The sequence below is a fragment of the Micromys minutus genome (assembly GCF_963924665.1).
Source record: "Micromys minutus genome assembly, contig: SUPER_9_unloc_1, whole genome shotgun sequence".
Classification (NCBI taxonomy): Eukaryota; Metazoa; Chordata; class Mammalia; order Rodentia; family Muridae; genus Micromys; species Micromys minutus.
This window is the reverse complement of record NW_027667991.1, coordinates 308,463-331,159: the sequence shown is the minus strand read 5'-3', so window position 1 is coordinate 331,159 and position 22,697 is coordinate 308,463.

The window sequence follows — 22,697 nt, the reverse complement described above, 5'->3', positions numbered from 1 at the left end:
GGCAATTAACAAGCAAAACAACTAGTTAGTTTTGCAACAACAGAAGAATACATTCAAACATAAAGCCTTTTCTGGGTTTTTTAAGTTAAGTTTCATGAAATAATTCAATGTGATCATACGTAACAGCTTTGATACAAGCCAGGTATCATGGTTCTAGAGTGTAATCTCAACACGGCTGAAGACTAGTACTGTTCCTGGTTTTGACCTAAGTTGCTGGATAACAAGAGCCTGCTTTCAGAGGGTATGGAAGTGAGAGGGTTGTGGTAGGAATGAAAATAACACATTCAGTTTAGTAAGTTGGAGACAGTTGTGGTGTTTCTATGTGGGTAAAATAGGGACTAGTGGAGTTCAGCATTGTGCTCTAGGCCAGAAGATTTAGATTCCCAGAGAGTAGGTGGGAGCAGCAGTGCCTAGTAATGAGGGTCACCTAGGAAATAATAGAATTAGTAATTCACAAAGGCTGTTCACTTTTATCGTCAAGACAATTGCTTAGACTACAATTAAATTTGTGCCTGTTTACAATTTACAATTTTGGCCAGTTACTTAGCTAGATGGTCAGATGCTTAAGAAAGTATCACTGAAAAAATGAATAATGGCAAATCAGTATTTGGTGAAAGATGTGAGTAATTAACTTTGTACAGGCAAAGGATGTAAATGCACTGTGTCTTGTGAGAAAACTCACTAGAGGTGTCTCTCAAAGGAGCATATTCTTTGAATGGATAGAAATGACTCATTCTCTGTCTGCACACCTCTTTCCCTGGTTATGTGACAATACCCATAAAAAATGTCCACATGCCACAGGATTGTGGCAATACATATACTACCATCAACCAAGGGTTTATTGTTATGTCTACCATGGAATGCGCACTCAGAGTTTCTTATTGACAGTCAACACTGGGCTAGTTTGCTTATGGAATATGCAGGGCTTTGTCTCTAGAATATAAGTGTGATAAGTGAACTGACTTTTTCTGCATATAATGTTCTATGAAAAATATCATCAGTTGAGTTAAAATTTGTCTGATCTACTATTTTGCTTGATATCTTACCAAGATTTTCAATTAAACAAGAATATCATTTTATAGTAATGATTTTATTCAAAGCTCTAAGTTCATTCATTTGAATTCAACAGGGATTGATTAAGTTTATTCATCTTGTAACACTTCTCAATATCTTGAAACAGCAGGCTTGTTAAAAGAAGTGAAATAGCTCCTGAATAATCCGCTGCAATGTGATGCATGTGAAGATGTTTTCAGGCTTGTGACAATGTTCCTTCAAGGTATATTGGTGTGAGCATGGAAAGGCTACAATTCACTGATGCTCAAACAACGTGTTCTAAAAATGTTTAGTTTCTCCTTCATGAAATTTAACACCCACTAATGTAAGGTTTTCAGAGAAATACATACTTCAATAGAAAATGATGATGCCATGGAGCTTGAAATTAAGAGTGATAACTACTCACCTTACCCACAGATAAAAGAAGCCAAAGACAATTTATGGCATTGTCTGTGGTGAAATGTATGTTTTAGAGTTGTGTACCTGTGAGTTAAGTCAACAAAAAAGATGTAACAAAAAATAAGTACAGGAAAACTAAAAGAGAAAAATTCTGCACCGAGAGTTTTGTCTACCCAGTTAGTTACAAAACCATAGAGCGAAAATATTTGGTGAAGGATTGAGAAGTTCATAGGTATGGATACTAGCTACATCTTCTCACCAGCTATAAAGTCAAAGTTATATTCAGGCTTATTTGTATATTCTTTTGCCATATATTTTTATCAATGTTTCTAGAAGGAAGTGAAAGACCATATGTAGTCATATGCCAGTAAGAAGGCAAGCAAGGCCAAACTGTCTAATTTGGAGTGAGCAAACCAATACTGGCAAGTGAAATAAATATGTTGTGAAGAAAAAAATTCCATGTCAAATATTCTCCTCAAATTAACCCTGGATTCATTTTGATTAGAAAGTTGAACTTTATAAATTTATTAAAATATATAATGTTGAATTTACCTTTGCTGTTGCAAATATTTTTCCTTTAGTGTTCAGACTGAATGATTACATTATAGTAGGTTTTATATTTTCCTGAAACTATAGTCATACTGTATTAAGGATCAATTTCATCAATTTTCAAACAGTAAAATGTCAAAAGTATGTAAAAATATTATAGGAATTTACAAATAACAAATGAAGTTGTTTGTCTTGGTATATCTTCTGTTCTTGTGAAGAAGTACCTGAACAGGTCAATTTATAGAAAAATACAGATTATTGAAGATTATAGTTACTAGTGGGTATGCCCCGGACATGGTTATGAACAGTGCCGCAGGCATGCAGATACAGTACTGGATCAGAAGCTGACAGCTACCCCACATGCACTGGATGGCGCACAAAAAGAGAGACTGAACATGGCATATGCATTAGTAACATCAATGCTGTCCCCAGTTATACAGCATTTTCAATAAGGAACGGCCTTCTAATCTGGTAGTAACAGTTCTACCAAATAGGGACCCTGTATTCAAATGTAAGAGAATATGGGGGCCATTGTCATCTAAACCACTACATTACAAAAGTATAGTTTTAGGGACACTTTTTTTGTGAGGAAACAAAATCTATGAAGTAATGCAAAAGAAAATGGGTGCCTTGGTTTTATGAATCAAATTTTACCTATTTGTCATCAAGCTGTTCATTTCATATTTCAAAGTACATGATTGAGTTCTTCTATATAATTGTGAACATTCTATATATAAAATGGGTTGTTCACATACTTCTTACATGAATTTTTAACATCTAAATTTTTAAAATCTAATCCATGTTATATGTAATGTCTAGTTCTATATTTAGGCATATATATGTTTTATAGATAAGTAATCTTATAATGAACCTATAACCTATAAATATTTTGATTATGTTGAGCTTATTTTAGATAAGCTAGAACAGGTCTATTTCAGTGTATTTATTGTTTCAATTTTACAGTCATTTTCAAGTTGCCTTCTGTATAACAGAGTCCAATCTGATAGTGCCAGAAAATATTCCCAACAAAATCATAAAATTCCAACCTAACAAAAGAAATACCAATAAACATATGAGAAGCTTTTAGAACTCCAGTTAAACTGCAGCAGAAAAGAAAATCCTCCCACCATATAATAATCAAACCACAAAATCTATAAGAAAAAGAAAGCATATTAAAAGAAGCAAGTCAAAAAGAGCAGGTAAAGTACAAAGGCAGACCTATCAGAATCGCACCAGATTTTTCAACAGAGACCCTAAAAGCTACAAGGGCCTTGTCAGATATCTTGAAAAGTCTAAAAAAAATTGTTGTATCCTAGACTACTATACCAGAAAAAACTCTCAATCACCATATGGAGAAAAGATGTTTCAAGACAAATCATAATTCAAATAATATTTACTCAACAATTCACACCTACAAAAATTCCAGAAGAAAATTTGAACTCAAGAATGCTAACTTCATCCAAGAAAACACAGGTAATAAGTAATTCCATATCAGCAAAAACAAGGAAAACACACACATGTTCCCTCACATATACAAATGCAAGCATTTGTGTACACATGCACACACACGCACACACTAACACCACCAATATCAAAATAACAGGAAATAACCATTAGTCATTAATATTTCTCAGCATCAATGAAATCAATTTCACAATAATAAGACACATGCTAACAGGATGGATGCAAATTAAGACTCATTCTGCTGCATACAAGAAACACACCTCAGTCATAAAGGTAGTCTTTACTTCATCCTAAAGGGCTAAAACATTTTTCAAGCAAATAGACCCAAGAAACAAGTTTGAGGAGCCATTCTATGATCTAATAAGATAAACTTTTAAACAAAATTTGTCAAAAGATACAAGGAAAGACACTTTCTTATTTATTTTTTTTCAAATTCATTAAAAAAAATCTATCATAATATAATCTTATTTCTAAAAATCAGTACCCCAACACATGGTCTTTAAAATCTGCAAAAGAAACATTGCTAAAGCTTAAATTGTACCCCACACATTCATGGTGGGAGATTTCAACACCAATACAGATGCGGATGCTCACAGACAGCCATCAGACTGAAGAAGCTGAAAGGGTTTGCAACCCCAAATAAAGAACAACAATATCAACCACACAGAACCCCAGAGCTCCCAGGGAGCAATCCATCAACCAAAGATTACACATAGAGGGAGCCATGGCTCCAACCATATATGTAGCACAGGATTGCCTTATTTGGCATCAGTGGGTGGGGAAGCCCTTGGTCCTGTAAAGACTTGATGCCCCAGTATATGGGAATGCTAGGGCAGTGAGGTAGGAGTAGGAGAGTGGCTAGGAAAGCACCCTCATAGAAGGAGGGGTTAAGGGAGTGGGAAGAGAGTTTTTCAGGGGAGGTGAAACTTGGAAAAGGGGGATAACATTTGAAGTGTAAATAAATAAAACAACCAATAAAAATTAAAACACAAATGAATAAATAAATAAATGAAAACATAAATAAATAAAAGAACTTTGGGAGGCATCCCCATCACTACCTTAAGCTGTATTACAGCAAAATAGTGATTTAAAATAAATAGCATTGGTACAGAAAAGGACAATTTGATCAATGGATTTGAATCAAGACACAAAAATAAACCCATACACATATTGAAACTTGGTTTTTGATAAAGAAACTAAAATCATACTATTGAAAAATAAAACTATTGTCAACAAATGATGCAAGACTAATCTAACTTGGTGTCTACATTTAGAAGAATAAAAATAGATCCATACATATCACTCTGCCAAAAAAACTTAAGTACAATTTATCAAGGGCCTCAACTTATAACAAGATACTCTAATTCTTATAGAAGAAGAAGTGACAAATTCCATTTAAAACATTTGTACAGGAGACTATTTCCTGAACACCAATGGCCTGAGGTATGAGACCATACTTCACACCTGAATAACTTGTCCCAGGAAACAAGAAAGTTTCCTTAAGGCAAAGTACACTGTCAATAGGACAAATCAGCAACCTACAGATAAAGAAAATATCTGTACCACCCTACATCTGACAGAGGGCTGATACCCAAGATTTACAACAAAATTCAAGAAGTTAAATACCTACAACCCAAATAACCCAATTTTAAAATGGGGGACTCCGCTTATCGGAGTCTGAGAGTGCTCACTCTTGTAATCTACAGAAAAACAGCATACCCTTCAGCACAGGAACAAAGGCTAGGCACAGCTCCCGCCCCGACTCTTACGGGACAGTGTTCTGTTATCAGAGCATTCTGTTATAGAGAATTCTCAGCAGAGGACTCTTGAGTGTCTGAGAAGCACTTAAAGCAATATTCAACGTCCTTAGACATCAAGAAAAAGCAAATCAAAACACCTCTGACATTCCACCTTAAATCCATCAGCAAGGCAAAGGTCAAAAACTCAAGAAATGGAAAATGCAGAAAAGGAGGAGGAGGAAGGGGAGCACTTCTTCACGGTTAGGAGTGTATTCTGGTAATACCACTTTGCAAATCAACTTAGGAGTTTTCTCAGAAACCTAGGGATAGTTATATCTCAAGACCGAGCTATACCACTCCTGGGCACATACCCAAATGTTGCTCCAACATTCCAGAAAGATACTTGCTTAAATATATTCATAGCAGCTTTATTTGTTAGCCAGAAACTGAAATAGATCTACGTGCCCCTGAACAGAAGAATAGATAAAACAAACAACAAAATATAAAAGCAAACAGAAAATATGTACATCTACACAATGAAATAGAATTCAGCTATTAAATACAAGGATATCATGAAGTATGCATACAAATAGGGTAACCCAGTCCCAAAAGGACATGCATGGTACGGGCTCACTTATAAGTGGATAGATTAACTATACCATGTTACACTTCACAGACCCAAGGAAGTTAAACAAGAAGGAAAGCTCAAGCTTTGATCTCCCTTAGAAGGGGAAATAAGAAAGTCATAACAGGCAGATGGAGGGAGGAAACTGAGTGGGAGGGAGAATATGGGGTTTATGGACAGGTTAGGGAAGGTCAGGAGAGATCTCTAGGTGGCCATGAACATGAATAGATATTTGCAACAGACAAGGATAAGAAGATGGCAGGCTTCTGCAGGATGAGAGAGACCTGGAACAAGGTTTCCACACAATAATCAAAGACTGTGACCTTAACTGTGACTCACTACATTTGGGGATATGCAAAATGAAGAGGCCACCTCCTATAGCCCGGCAGAAACACTCTGGTTATCTGCAAATTGTTTTTGTTTCTACATATGGTATGTTTATAAAAATTTTTAAGTAGTTAAATGTTCATTCAGATAGAACAAAATCATTTTCCAAGCATGTTCATTTAATATTTAAATACTGAATATCATAAAAATGAGTTGGTATTGTTTTGTAAAATATCTTTGTTGCTTGATGTGTGTGATGATAACTTTCTGTTGCTGGTTTTCTGATTCTTTGCATCTCATATATCTTAAATGCTTTCTACATAAAAACTCCCCTCTTTCTACATAATTTTTGAAAGATCTATCATATGTTTTAGACAGTGTCATTTTCACATAATACATGTTTCAATATTCTAATTGCATGGTTAGGGTAAAGAAAACACCAACATAGTAGTTTGTCGGTCTATTGATCTATCATCCATCCATCAGTCTCTAATTTCTATTGCCTATAAAATGTAACTTTCACGTGCATGTATATGGTTGTGAAAATGTTATTTCTTACAAGATTTACAGTTCAACAATTACTATAAAAATAATTTTGAGAGTCACTAGGTATGAGGTGAGGCACTGGATGTGCCACCATGTCACCAGGCATGAACCTCAGACTAGTGACATCACAATAGACCTGTTTCCTGACAACCACTAAAGTCTCAGACTTCAGTGGTTTGTCTGACAACTGCAGTCACCAGTTTGGTGTGCAGTGGTAGGAAAGATAAATCAAGTTCAAGTTCATTGAGAACTTCTCCTTTCCAGGCTCCACGGAAAAGGTACTTTTAGAATTCATTTGATTCTCATGATAGACAAACGATATCAGAAAATGTTCTGTCTTGATTCCTTCAGATCCTATGAACTAACTCTCAACTCAGCAATGGTTTCTTGAAAAGGCAATCATGTATGCATATTCATTACAAATCTTCTCTATAAACAACAATATTATGTGAGGGGAGATATGCTTTGAGCCTACATGAGAACATTTTCTGTAAACCTTAAAAATCTGTTCTACTTATGAGTGAAGATTATTTTATATGCAACCCAATTGTTTTTACAAACATGAATACAATTTTTTTAATCATCTAGTCACACTGTTTGGTTAAACCCACTTCTCAGAAGTATCTAGTTTTCTTTAAATTGTTATATTTTCCAACACATATTGTGCTGTTTGGAATCTATTTAAAGTATTAGAATATTAATTCAGATTATACAGGAACTGCTTTTCAGGCATATTTATTTACTTTCAATTTTGTTTATTGCTATAATGAGTTGGTATTATGTTTAACATGTCTTTATATTATGTTGAAGCATGTGATGACAATATTGGCTGCCATTTCTCCTGACTCTATTTCACAGTGATACTAAATGCTTTCTAAGTAAAAATTCGGTGCCGCTTCCCCTAGTCTTTGAAAGGTTCAATAAGTTTTCGGCAGAATTATATTTATTTAGAGGAAATATGTCAAAAATTTCTATTTGTATGAGCAGGTCACAGTAAAGAAACCTACAGAAGATTACTCACTCCATTATTACAAGGGAAGATTTTTATTTTGGATAAAAGAGGAAACATGTTCAGAGGCAGGTGGAAGACTTCGGAGTAGAGAAAAACAGATTTGGCCCCAGGAGTTTAGATCTGGTTGGGAAAGTGGAGTGAGGACATCCTAGTGTAAACATGGGTTCTGGGAAGATGTATGGGATCTGGAACAGTAGGAGGTTGGACCACAAAGGGACTAAATATGGAGTGTAATGAAAAAAAATAAACAGTTTTGTTATGGCCACCACTGTGCAATGAGGATGGAAGAATATCAGGAGATAAAAATGGGGAGAACTTGAGTAGCAGTAACTTTGCAATCATAATGATGGAGAGGGGCTTTGATAGTTAGCATAGTACAGTAAATGGAGAGGTTTGGAGAGATACTGGAATATCAGTGGAGACTGTAAAATGCACAAAAGCTGTCTGAAAATTTTAAGTACGGTTAATTTTTTAATTACCTAACATATTTTCCATAAACATATCATTTATGTTTAGTTACAATTATCTTTTAATATCACATTTTTAGTTTTGAATTTCACACATGTATACCTTGAATTAGCTGTTATCATTATAAATGTTGATATAATAATTCTCAGATGTTCTCTTTCAACTTTATTTCTATTTTAATATCATGAACCCCTTCAAATTAAGTATGAACACTACTGCTCTTAAAACTCATGCAGTGAATATTTGTTCTGTTAGGTGGAAGCCTGTACCAGGAGATTTCTTATTTTGTCTAACTGGAAATCCTTGAGAAGGAACGAATGGGAGAGAATCTCCGAACCTTGATTTGCCAAGGCCCCGTGGAACTCACGAGTGGCAGAAAAAGAAAGAAAAGACATCTCTCTTTATTTAATGATGTGTTGGTTATATCTAATAACCTGTGAGTATACACAACATGCATTCTTTTCTATGATATCCTACACTTTAATTAGGTCTTTTTGTATAAAAATAAAATATGTTCTTTTTCTTTTCTTTTTTTTTTTTTTTTTTTGGTGTGTGTGTGAGGAGCTATTTCATTCAATATAGCAATTTTTTTATTCACTCATGTTATAATGAAACATACATACTTCCTTTTTAATTGACAATTAATATTCATAACATGGCTATGCTCTATTTGATTTATTTAACACATTGCTGTTCTGTCTCCTCTACTCATCTTCCTTTCTCCACCTTCTCTTTGGACAAATTCTTGTTGTGGATCATAGGCTATCGATAGTCTCTTTGCACACCCATTACTTCATGAGTGCTAATAGTATAGCTGTGGACCACTATTCTTTACTTGCTTATAATTACGATGAATAAGAACAGAAAAAAAACAAAAATTTACATGCATTTGCATCCAGAGTTTGCATGTATATGTCTTATCATTTTCTAGAATACTCAAAAAGAAATGAAGTTGGCAGGCCCTACTGAATCTCTAGCTGTATTTATCAAAGAGCTTTTTCTTTTCCACTGCCTACCAACTATCACAGATATTGAGAGACAGCATTTCATTGGAAGATTGAGTGATTTTTTTCCTATTTTTGTTGTTAATGAATATTCTCTGTATCAACATTTCAAATGTTATTCTTCTTTCACCTACTCACATCCACCCTCCCTATTCGCTTGTTTCCCTCTTACAACCACCTCTCTACCTCAGTGCCTTGGCATTCCCCTACACTGGGAAACTCACCCTCACTTGACCAAAGGCCTCTTTTCCCATTGATGCCAACAATGCTGTTCTCTGCTACATAAACTGGAACCATGAGTCTCTCCATGTGTGCTCACTGGTTGGTGTTTTAGTCCCTGGGAATTCTTGCCAGTATGGTTGGTTGATAATGTTATTCTTCCCATGGGGGTACAGAGCCTTTCAGCTACTTCAGTCCTTTCACTAGCTCCTTCATTGGGGACCCCATTTCAGTCTGATGGTTAGCTGCACGCATCTTTAGCTGTTTCTGTATGACTCTAGGGAATTACTTACATAAATTATTTCTGAATCAAGTCTTACACTTCTGTCATATTGTCTTCTGTATCTTAGGCAGAGGGAATGTCAGTACCTTCAGTTCTGTACTGTTTTTCACAGTTCAGTTTTTCACAGTATCCAGTGAATATTTACATCCCCAAGTTCACTCTCTCTCACACACACACACACACACACACACACACACACACACACACACACAGAGAGAGAGAGAGAGAGAGAGAGAGAGAGGTAAAATTCAGTCTATTATAAAATAATTGGACAGTCACAAATCTGTGAAGGATTCACTCAACAGAAGAATGGAAAGGAGAGAGAAACAAAAAGTAATGAGAGTACATTGTGTATGTATGTGAATTTCTCAAAGGACAAACTCCACATAAATGGAATAATGAAAGAAGAAAATTCATGCCTCCAAGATTATTGTTTTGTACAAAAACTTTGATAAGATCAGAATGCTTGATAGGAAGACAAATTTCTAATTATTTTTTAAAATTATTGGGATAAATCTGTTTGTTTACTTGTATAAAATAAGCGCTATGCATTTACTAAAACAGCCACTGTAGTGAGCTTTTGTGACTTCCTAGTATACAGATAACAATAGAAAATGAATTTTATTGAGTTAAACAATATTTGTATATCATTTATTTTGAAAAGATGATTAAATGTAATTAATTAAAGTACAAAAATTTAAGTAGTATTTTAACTAATATTTTTTGTATAACTATGGACATTAAGAATAATGGTTACTATTTAACAAAATTAAGGAAAAAATATTTGAATCACTTGGCCTTTATAAAATGCCATATATATATATATATATATATATATATGTATATGTATTTGTATATATATATATATATATATATATATGTACGTATATTCCACACACCACACACACACAGACACAAACACACACACGCATATATATGTGTGTGTGTATGTGTTCATGCGTGCGAGTGTGTGTGTGTGTGTGTGTGTGTGTGTGTGTATTCATAGTATAGTCATTCTAAGCAATGTCCAATCATAAAACATTCAGGCTATGTTTATTTGTGACCAGGGAGAAGCTTGCATGCAGTGACTTTTCCTCACATGCTTTGTTGAATTCCATCTCCCATGGCTTGACGCCTGCTGAGTGATGGAAGGGTGGAGTGATGCTCTGCTCTGGGGAAGAACTGGGTATTTCTTTAAGCAATTACAACCACAACGCAAATCACACTAACAGAGATGTTTATTCGCTTTCTAGAAAAAAGAAAAAGTTTAAGATCAAATGTATCATCCCACTGAATTACCTGTGTGCCAAGGATGATGTAGATCTAATCAAGAACAACACAACCTGTACTTGCAAAACTATTTTCCTGTTGTGGCCCAATGGGAACTTTTTGGCCACCTTTCGGTAAGACCTACAGTTTGGACCTGTACTGACAACAGTTAGATAAACTGTGCAAATATAATGCATGATAGTTCACAGGTTAAACCAATTAACCAGAATGTTTGCAATATAATTTATTTTAGTCTCATTGTATATAGGCTACCGACTCACAATTCCCCCATCTGTGATGACCCTAGTTTGTCTACATTTTCCACAACATACATTTTAGATGTATTAGTATATGAGTTTTTGATCTGTGATGTTCATCAGGACTCCTAAGGAATCTTGGAGCACAACCGAGGTACATTGCCTACTAAGAAGGATGTGCTCAAAGCAAGGACTTGCCACATCCTACACATTCTTTTTCCTATAATGTCTGGCATTGTCTAGGTTTTCAAAGAACACAAATTCATTTCTCTCTAATAACGCTACATAGTATAATTTAATTTGAACAATACCTTCAATACTACTCGGTTAATTTCTGTAATAAAGAGCATTTAATTTAATAGATAAAAATAGTTACTAGTAGAATGCTCAAGTATTTGAATGCCTGCCTAGCAGAATATAACTGGTGACTAATGGTCAACTGACAAGGATAAAGGTCAAAAAAAAAAAAAAAAAAGGTTCCAACTGATCCGAAAATGGTACACACACACACACACACACACACACACACACACACACACACATTAGCCAATGTTGATATGCTTTAGCTCAATGGTCAGGATCTTCTCAGCCTTCCTTCTTTTTACCCCCAGCTCAGCACCTGTGAATCTGCCCTCAACTTCGTTTGATCAGTCACATTAATCCTAGCTTAGCATGCTAAATCTAACCTCTGCTTAATTATGTTTCTAATCTCCTGGCTGCTACCCCAAGCCAGTTAAGGAAGCAGTCAATGGCCAATCTGCCTTAGACACCAAATAGCTTGTGACATTTTTTCCCTCTGTATCATGGCAATTTTTTTCTCCTCCCCCGTGTCTGCTAGACTTTCTGTATTAAACCTGTAAGTCCTGCCTATTCCATCTAGGTCATTGCCCTTAGCATCTTTATTGACAAATAATCATTGGGTAATAGGATCTTCGGTGTTCTCAAGTAGCTTCCTAATCAAAGTATCAGAGCCATCCCCTACACATAATCAAGTACCTATGAGGTTTCCTGCTATGCCACTTTTTATTTTAGTGATATTAGATGTGATATATATATGCATATGTATATGTATATATGGGTGTGGTAAAGGAGCACAGATATAATCCACACTCCAGAAAAATATTTTTGTAAGCAGAGTATACAGTGAGTGAGGTGCGCAGTTAAAGTTAAAAATATAAATGCACCAGTCTTTGGGCAACAATCAGCTTATAATTCCACAGGAAGTCACCGAGGATATCAATACAAATATTCAGCTTGACTTATGGATGTTAGAAACATGGCAAAGGTGAGAAGAAACTTCTGCCATGAAAGATCTTTGCAGCATCTATAATTAATTTCAGAAAGAGAAAACAATACCTGACCTAGGGTTGTGAGCATGGGGTAGAGGAATAGTGTACTGGGTAATGATTGCTGTTTAGATAACAAAACAATTGATCAACCAGATAATGTTGATGACTTTAAGACAGAAAATGTATCAAATATCAGTGAATTCTAACTCATTCAAAATTGAAATTATAGTTATAAAATGTTACCATTGTGAATTTTTCTTTAGCTTACCTTAGAGTATTAAATTCTACAGTGGAATAGTGGCAGATGCATCATTAATTTCTATCAGGAGAGTTAATCCGATGACTCTCAGAGATGAAGCACTGGTTTCTGGGTCTTCCTGTCTTGTATGCCAATTCTGCAATTCACAGGAGGAAATTAATACTACTGTTCTTTTCTTAAAATGTGTTCGCCCTGGGTTAGGTATGGTCATACCAAAGTCATATACCTTAGATGTGGTTTAGTTTGAATAAAGACACCTTTCTATGTGAACATGACCTCACGCTAAGAAGACACTGTCTTAACTATTCTTTTTTATATTAAACTAAAGCTAGGAGTCAATTTGGCCCAGTCATAGTCACACAGCTCTTTGAAAATAGTCAATCTTGACATTCCCAATTAGCTACCACAGTATATTCAGCTTCCTGTCATACAAGTGTTCCAGTGAAACATGTCATTCAGAATGGCACTCCTATGGAGAATATCCTCTAAACCTGCCCCCTTATGATGGCATTGGGTTATTATAATTTTATGAGAAATAATCTTAAAAGTTTTAGCGATGTCAAGACTCTAATTTTGTTTTTTCACTTTTGACATTACAGTTCGAAAGAACAGAAAGAGAAATGGTACTATTTTATCAAAAGGTATTTTACTTGTGATTCTACTTTAACTCCATACTGATATGAGAATTGCAGTTTGTGCTTCATTTCTATATTAAAAATATATGAGGTAGACTATCTTCAAATATGTTGTTAATTAGATGTTCACTGGATGGTGCTTTAGATTCTCTTGTCTACCACATATTTCATTTCTTTTTGAGAAAGTTCTTCATTCATTGCCTCCTCTTTATATTGCAGTAAATGGTACTTGTTACTCTTTATTTAAAGTCCACTCCATAGGTGTTGCTCTACCATATATATTGAACCTATCTGCTACCTCCTACTTGGAAGTCAAGTAGATTTTTGCTTTCTCTGGTGAATTTGTCACAGAACTTTCTCTAGAGCCACCGAACTTTTGGACTATGTCATTATATTAAGATAATTAACTGTAATAATGTAAGATCTGCAGTCCAACTAACCCCACGATGGGCAGCTGTATATGGGAAGTCAAAAAACTCTAGTAAAAAAAGTTCATTGCTGAGGGTGGTTTGTGTCACCTGAGCTTCTGTAGATTCTGGAATCCTGAAGAAGTAGATAGCTACAGATATCCTGGCAAATAAGTACAACCAGACAAAGAAGAGTGAGTCTTCTTCCAATGTAGGCCTCCAGCAGAAGGTGTGGCTCAGATTAAAGGCATGTACTACCCAGCCTACATCATGAGCTTGCTTTGTCCCAGGCTGACCTTAAACTCAGAGATCCACTTTCCTCAGTCTCTAGGAATTAATGGTTAGTGTGTTGTTCCTTGCCTGGGCCTAAGGTTTTCATGACCACAATGCTTCCAGATCTCCATGTCAAGGTCCAAGTCAGAAGCCTGTGTTTTCCAACCTCAAGATCTGGATCACAGGTCTGCTTTCTATCTTTGGACTGAAGTTCATTTCAGATATAGTCCAGTTGACAACTTTGCAAAGAAAAAGTTCTGAGGCACAGGTCAATGTTCCTGACCAAGTCTTTGGTTCTGAAATATTTTTAAAATATGTTCTAATCCAATAATACATATTGCTAAATGATTGTCTTGCATTTAACACTAAGATGGCACTTATAAAATTGGTACTTATAAAATATTAAGTAATTAGCTTAAAATGAGCTACTAGCCAATTAATTTTGCTATATCGTATGTTGTTATTACATTTGAGCAGGTGTATTAATGAAGCCAAGAAGAGTATGAACAACACATTCTCACTGCAGATTCTCACTGAGGACATCCCATGCTGTGACAGTGTATGTTAACACAAACCAAAACTGGTATTTCAAGTTCCTGACTAGCAGAGAGACAGGCAGTTTGCAGAGTGATGGAAGATGGAGACATAGGAGGGTGGGGGGCAGAGATAGGAAGCATTTACATATATAAAAACTTTATGTGTAAGGCATGCACAAACATGTCTTTTATGTGTGATATATTGAAAGCACATGAAGCAAGATTGATCCACATACTAAAGTAACAAAAAAAAAAGAGAAAATATTTTTTCTTAAGTGACTGAATTTTCAGTCAGGTAGTTGCAATAGCATCCATTTCCATGTCAAGTATAGTTATTAGAATTAAACTGCTTGAGTTCTTACTGATTATATATAAAGTTAAGTGTTGTTCCACTATTATTTATTTTAAAATATTTCTGTCTAATCAAAATGATTGTTTTATTTTACTTTATTTTTATAATTTATTTTTTACACTCAAGATTTTATTCCTCTCCCAGTCCACCCTCCTACTGTTCCACATGCCATACATACTTCCTCCCTCCCCCTTTTCTCCACAAGAATGTCCCCACCCTACCCCTACCAATCTTCTAAAATCCTAGGGCAGGGCCTCCAGCCTCTTAAGGGTTTTGTGCATCTTCTCTGACTGAACACAGACCTCTGTTGTATATGTGTTGTGGTCCTCATATCAACTGGTGTATGCTTCCTGTCTGCTGATCCAGTGACAGAGGTCTTAGAAGTCCAGGTTAATTGAGACTTTTGGTCCTCTTACAGGGTCACCCTTCTCCTCAGCTTCCTCCAGCTTCTCCCTAATTCAACCACAGGGGTCAGCAGCTTTTCCCTAATTCAACCACAGGGGTCAACAACTTCTGTTAATTGGTTGGAGTCAAATATCTGCATCTGATTTTTTCAGCTACTTGTTATTATATAAGATAATCATAGACAAATCATAGACAAAGTGAAATATTATCAAGAACCAATTTGCTCTCCACATCTCCATGTTTTATTACATTTTTCTGTTTTCCTCTGTCCTCTGCTCTTTAGTGTGTCTTTGCATTTTTAAACCTGCTTATGAAGGCCAGCTACATAATCATGGCTTTTTATCCTTGTATTTATTTGAATATTTTAGGCATAAAGATATTTTTTCATGTTACTTCGGTTGAGAAATCATTTTTATTAACTTACCATTGCTCTCTCTCTCTCTCTCTCTCTCTCTCTCTCTCTCTCTCTCTCTCTCTCTCTCTCTGTGTGTGTGTGTGTGTGTGTGTGTGTGTGTAATGCTTAGGATAATCTCCTCAACTCACATATAATATATAGTAGTTTTATTATTAAGTTAAACACATAACTTAAAGAATACTTATATTATTGTTCTATTTACTATTGCATTTAGTACCTATAAGAAATTTAACTGTTACGTAGGATGCAGTTTATTGAAATCCATTCCTACTGTAAAGCAGAATGAAATGTCTCTCAAAGGATTACCGTGTGTCTGTCTTATAAATTTTAAATGATATAAAATATACCTAGAGTCAATATTCTAACATGTCACACTTAAAAATCCACTAAACGTACAAAGATGTGTATAATGTTCACCACACAATTTGATCTGATGACTTTCAATGTTATGCAAAAGAGTAATTAAAGAGAAAAATGTAGTATGAAAGTTATTTAGAATCAGTGACATAAATCAGGAGATCGCTCAGTAGCTTGGTCAAACCAGATGTGACCTCAGTACAGAAAAGAGCAGGAGAGTCCTGTAAGGAAATGTTCTCTTGCCTCTGCTACTTGATTTCATCTGTGGCAGATGCTCAGTATTGCTCACAGATATGAACACACAGACACACACACAAACACATAAACATACATCCACACATATATAACACACACACATGGTGATTTTCAGGGCAGTAGGTTATACCCAGGAGATAGAAGATACTAAATTAAGAATCTGTGAAAGAGGTGGCTTATGAAGTGGTTTCCTTTGGTCTTGGTTCAAGGTGGTTGTTACGGATAGCGAGGAGGTACTTGTGGTATGTTTATTATTTAAGGGATTGTTTCCTAGACACTTATAACACATATTGCAGATAACTAATGCTATAGAAAATATCCTCATGAGGATATACCTGTCTACTCACTGTGATATGCTATGGTAACATATTAAATTCTCATATATCAGTGGTATTATCTCAGATTCTTATCATCTAATTTCATGCTACTTTCTCCTTACTGTCTTCCTAGGTCAGGTCTCTGTGAGAGATAATAGAGAGCTAATAAAACACAGCACCTTGCTTTGTCTTGGGATTATTAAGTGATGGATATATCTATATTATTCATTTGGGTTCCTCCTTCTATCACAATTACAGATTTCTGTACTGTATACCTATAATCTAACTATACACAGAGAAGGACATAGAGTTCTCACTCAACTTTTGTTTGTTTTGTCTTACTAATCTTCATTTTTGTTTGTTTTTTATTTTGTTTTCTTTTCTAATTGCTGCTATTTATCCCGATTTCCCTAGAACTGTATACATGCTGTATATGAAAGTAAGGCTGTCAAATATTGGAAGTCTAGATAGGAAGCAAAGGGCTGTGCCCTATTTTAACCAAGCCTCCTCCCTGCCATTCCACTGCTATAATGAAAGAAAAATCAGAGCACTGAGCTCCTGCACTCATGCCAAGTCATCCTTCATCATACACCACATGTTACAGTTATGTTTGAATACCAATACACACGCAGTTAATTTTGTGCTGATTATTTTAGAATGGCAGTCTTCCAGAGTTATCTCAAGGGAAGAAAATAAGATGTTTGTTCTATATTAGAGTTGTCATTTCAGATTGTAGATTTTAAGTAATATTAGACAAAAACTAACTTTGTTTTTTTTAACAACTTTATTTTACAAAACAAAGATAAATGTACAGATTTTAAGCATTTTTTGCATAAAATTATACAATACATTTTTGTCAGTACTTTTTTCAGATTTTAAAATAATTTTTACATAAAACTGTATGAATATATTTTTAGTCAGTACTTGATATTTTTAAAGGTTTGATAGTATGCATTGAAAACTTAATAGTTACAATGAGCATAAAGTACATGTAAAACAAAATGTAACATGGAAATAGTCAAAGTTTTCTTGTTGTATAAAGATTTTTTTGTTTTGTTTAATTTTGTTTTCTTTATTTCTTGGACTTCATACAGTCTGTGAGTTGTTTCTGGGGCAGTGGGAGCCTCTGGGATTAGCATCCCACTATCAGACACTGTCTTCCCTTCTCAAGGGAAGAAAATAAGATATTTGTTCTATATTAGAGTTGTCATTTCAGATTGTAGATTGTAAGTAATATTAGACAATAACTAACTTTGTAATAATGAGCTTCAAAGTTATTTTAAAACCTTCTTCCCTATCTCTTTCATAGCCTTTACGTGTAGCTGCAAGAAACATCGATACAGTAAATGACATAATTGAGAAATTGCTACCAATGATACAAAAGCCTGTAAGTTATTTTCAAGTTACTTTGAATTACAATTGAATTTTACTTTTAAGATCCACATATGTGCAAATGTGTAAGCATATACATAATACAAACGAAACTTGATTATGATACACTTACAAATCTTATTTTTAAATCTTCTGCTTTTGGAACTAAAGGCATTTAAGATAAAATATAGTCTTGACAGGGATTTTTTCTTGACATATTTCTATAAGTTTCTATAGAAAGGAAACTCAAAGCCCAATGGTATTAAGCTATACTATTACTATCATTAGACAACTAAGACATTGTAATAAAGTAAGACTCATTGGTCCTATGCACACACATGGTTTAAACTATGCCAGTCTTAAAGCCAACAAGATCTTTGTTCTTCTCTCCGTCTCTGTCTGTCTGTTTCTTCCTCCCTCCCTCTGCCTCCCTCCATCCCTCCCTTTCTCTCTCCCTTGCTCTCTCTCTCTCTCTCTCTCTCTCTCTCTCTCTCTCTCTCTCTCTGTCTCTCTCTCTCTCTCTCTCTCTCTCTCTCTGTGTGTGTGTGTGTGTGTGTGTGTGTGTGTGTTTGTGTGTGCAATGCTTAGGATAATCTTCTCAACTCACATATACTATATAGTAGTTTTATTATTAAGTTACACACATAACTATTAAATAATACTTATATTATTGTTCTATTTACTATTGCATTTTGTACATAAAGGAATTTAACTGTTACGTAGGATGCAGTTTATTGAAATCCATTCCTACCGTAAAGCAGAATGAAATGTCTCTCAGAGGATTACCATGTGTCTGTCTTATAAATTCTAAACGATATAAAATATACCTAGATACAATATTCTAACACGTCACACTTAAAAATCCACTAAATGTACAAAGATGTGTATAATGTTCACCACACAATTTGATCTGATGACTTTCAATGTTATGCAAAAGAGTAATTAAAGAGAAAAATGTAGTATGAAAGTTATTTAGAATCAGTGACATAAATCAGGACATCGCTCAGTAGCTTGATCAAACCAGATGTGACCTCAGTACAGAAAAGAGCAGGAGAGTCCTGTAAAAAAATGTTCTCTTGCCTCTGCTACTTGATTTCATCTGTGGCAAATGCTCAGTATTGCTCACAGATATGAACACACACATACACACACACACACACACACACACACACACACACACACACACATAAACATACATCCACACATATATAACACACACTCATGGTGATTTTCAGGGCAGTAGGTTATACCCAGGAGATAGAAGATACTAAATTAAGAATCTGTGAAAGAGGTGGCTTATGAAGTGGTTTCCTTTGGTCTTGGTTCAAGGTGGTTGTTACGGATAGCGAGGAGGTACTTGTGGTATGTTTATTATTTAAGGGATTGTTTCCTAGACACTTATAACACATATTGCAGATAACTAATGCTATAGAAAATATCCTCATGAGGATATACCTGTCTACTCACTGTGATATGCTATGGTAACATATTAAATTCTCATATATCAGTGGTATTATCTCAGATTCTTATCATCTAATTTCATGCTACTTTCTCCTTACTGTCTTCCTAGGTCAGGTCTCTGTGAGAGATAATAGAGAGCTAATAAAACAGAGCACCTTGCTTTGTCTTGGGATTATTAAGTGATGGATATATCTGTATTATTCATTTGGGTTCCTCCTTCTATCACAATTACAGATTTCTGTACTGTATACCTATAATCTAACTATACACAGAGAAGGACATAGAGTTCTCACTCAACTTTTGTTTGTTTTGTCTTACTAATCTTCATTTTTGTTTGTTTTTTATTTTGTTTTCTTTTCTAATTGCTGCTATTTATCCCGATTTCCCTAGAACTGTGCACATGCTGTACATGAAAGTAAGGCTGTCAAATATTGGAAGTCTAGACAGGAAGCAAAGGGCTGTGCCCTATTTTAACCAAGCCTCCTCCCTGCCATTCCACTGCTATAATGAAAGAAAAATCAGAGCACTGAGCTCCTGCACTCATGCCAAGTCATCCTTCATCATACACCACATGTTACAGTTATGTTTGAATACCAAGTACACACGCAGTTAATTTTGTGCTGATTATTTTAGAATGGCAGTCTTCCAGAGTTATCTCAAGGGAAGAAAATAAGATGTTTTTTCTATATTAGAGTTGTCATTTCAGATTGTAGATTGTAAGTAATATTAGACAAAAACTAACTTTGTTTTTTTAACAACTTTATTTTACAAAACAAAGATAAATGTACAGATTTTAAGCATTTTTTGCATAAAATTATACAATACATTTTTGTCAGTACTTTTTTCAGATTTTAAAATAATTTTTACATAAAATTGTATGAATATATTTTTAGTCACTACTTGATATTTTTAAAGGTTTGATAGTATGCATTGAAAACTTAATAGTTACAATGAGCATAAAGTACATGTAAAACAAAATGTAACATGGAAATAGTCAAAGTTTTCTTGTTGTATAAAGATTTTTTTGTTTTGTTTAATTTTGTTTTCTTTATTTCTTGGACTTCATACAGTCTGTGAGTTGTTTCTGGGGCAGTGCGAGCCTCGGGGATTAGCATCCCACTATCAGTGACTGTCTTCCCTTCTCAAGGGAAGAAAATAAGATATTTGTTCTATATTAGAGTTGTCATTTCAGATTGTAGATTGTAAGTAATATTAGACAATAACTAACTTTGTAATAATGAGCTTCAAAGTTATTTTAAAACCTTCTTCCCTATCTCTTTCATAGCCTTTACGTGTAGCTGCAAGAAACATCGATACAGTAAATGACATAATTGAGAATTTGCTACCAATGATACAAATGCATGTAAGTTAATTTCAAGTTACTTTGAATTACAATTGAATTTTACTTTTAAGATCCACATATGTGCAAATGTGTAAGCATATACATAATACACACGAAACTTGATTATGATACACTTACAAATCTTATTTTTAAATCTTCTGCTTTTGGAACTAAAGGCATTTAAGATAAAATATAGTCTTGACAGGGATTTTTTTCTTGACATATTTCTATAAGTTTCTATAGAAATGAAACTCAAAGCCCAATGGTATTAAGCTATACTATTACTATCATTAGACAACTAAGACATAGTAATAAAGTAATACTCATTGGTCCTATGAACACACATGGTTTAAACTATGCCAGTCTTAAAACCAACAAGATCTTTGTTCTTCTCTCCGTCTCTGTCTGTTTCTCCTTCCCTCCCTCTCCCTCCATCCTGCCCTCCCTCCCTCTCTCCCTTTCTCTCTCTCTCTCTCTCTCTCTCTCTCTCTCTCTCTCTCTCTCTCTCTCTCTCTCTCTCTCTCTCTTTCTCTCTCTGTGTGTGTGTGTGTGTGTCTGTGTGTGTGATTTTGTGTGTCTATCTATCTGTCTCTCTTTATCTCTCTCTATCTTTGTGTGTGTGTGTGTGTGTGTGTGTGTGTGTGTGTGAGTATGTTTTGCTCTATCACTGCCTGTGAGTTGTATGTCTCTCTGAGTGTCAGTCTGTTTCTCTGTCTCAGTCTCTCGTCTGTCTCACTCATTCCTCTCTTTGCATGTTTGGGTGTGTGGAGGTATGAGTGTCTGCTTCAGTAGGTTTTAGTGACCTAGTGTAATACATAAGAACTCTAAGGGACAATTCCTTGGTTTTAATCATGAATCAACAAGAAAGTTCAATTAGTGATAACTCCAATTAGAGCATATTATCATTTTAGTCAATTCTGGAGGTTTTGACTATTTCAATAGAATGTTCTTTTTATATGATTGTTTCAAATGGATCCATAACTCTATGTGAAGTAATTATGTTGTGGAAATTGTTTTCGGTATCTGGTATATTTTTCTGTTATTTTCTTTTCTTTTCATTTTCTTTTTTTTTTTTTTGGCTAGACACATCTTTGTCCTATCCATAGACTGGCTATCTATGCATGAAAGTCAAAGGCTGTGTGTGCTCCTCGGAATCCTCAAAGCCTCATTCTCTCTCTCTATTTTTTTTCTGGTTGTTCATTTTTTCCCTAACTGTTGCCAAATTAACCATATGTTTCAAATGTTCCTTTATCAAGTCAGCATAATCACTGTGAGTATATGGCTATCTGGGTACTAGGTGTGTGCTCATGTCAAGTCAACATTCACTACTGGACTGCCAGACTGGAAAGACCTATGAGTAATTTTGTAATAAGATTGGCCTTGGTTAGTGTTGATGTCTGAATGGAGTATTTTCTTCTACTGTGGATCAACATGCCAAGGTTCCCTCTAGAGGGAAGGCAACTACACAAGGGTTTCTCTTTGAAATCAGTTCTGATGACTCAATCCTGTGTTCAGAAGACATGTCATTAATACAGGCACTAATAATTTTCTTGCTAGAAAGCTTGACAGTGTAATTAAAAATAATCACTACCTTTGTCAACACTCTACTGTCAAACTATTTCTGAGAAATTGTTCTTTTTGCTCCTAGAACATTGAAGATTTCCAACTGTGGTTCTGTCCTGGACAGAAGGAAGCTCCAATACCACTCCAAGGTAAATAACAGAGGAATCTCAGGAAAGACTAGCTGAGTTCAGTGGTCTAACCCTGATATCTCAAAGTTTTTCCACTATTTAGTCTTAAATTTAAATA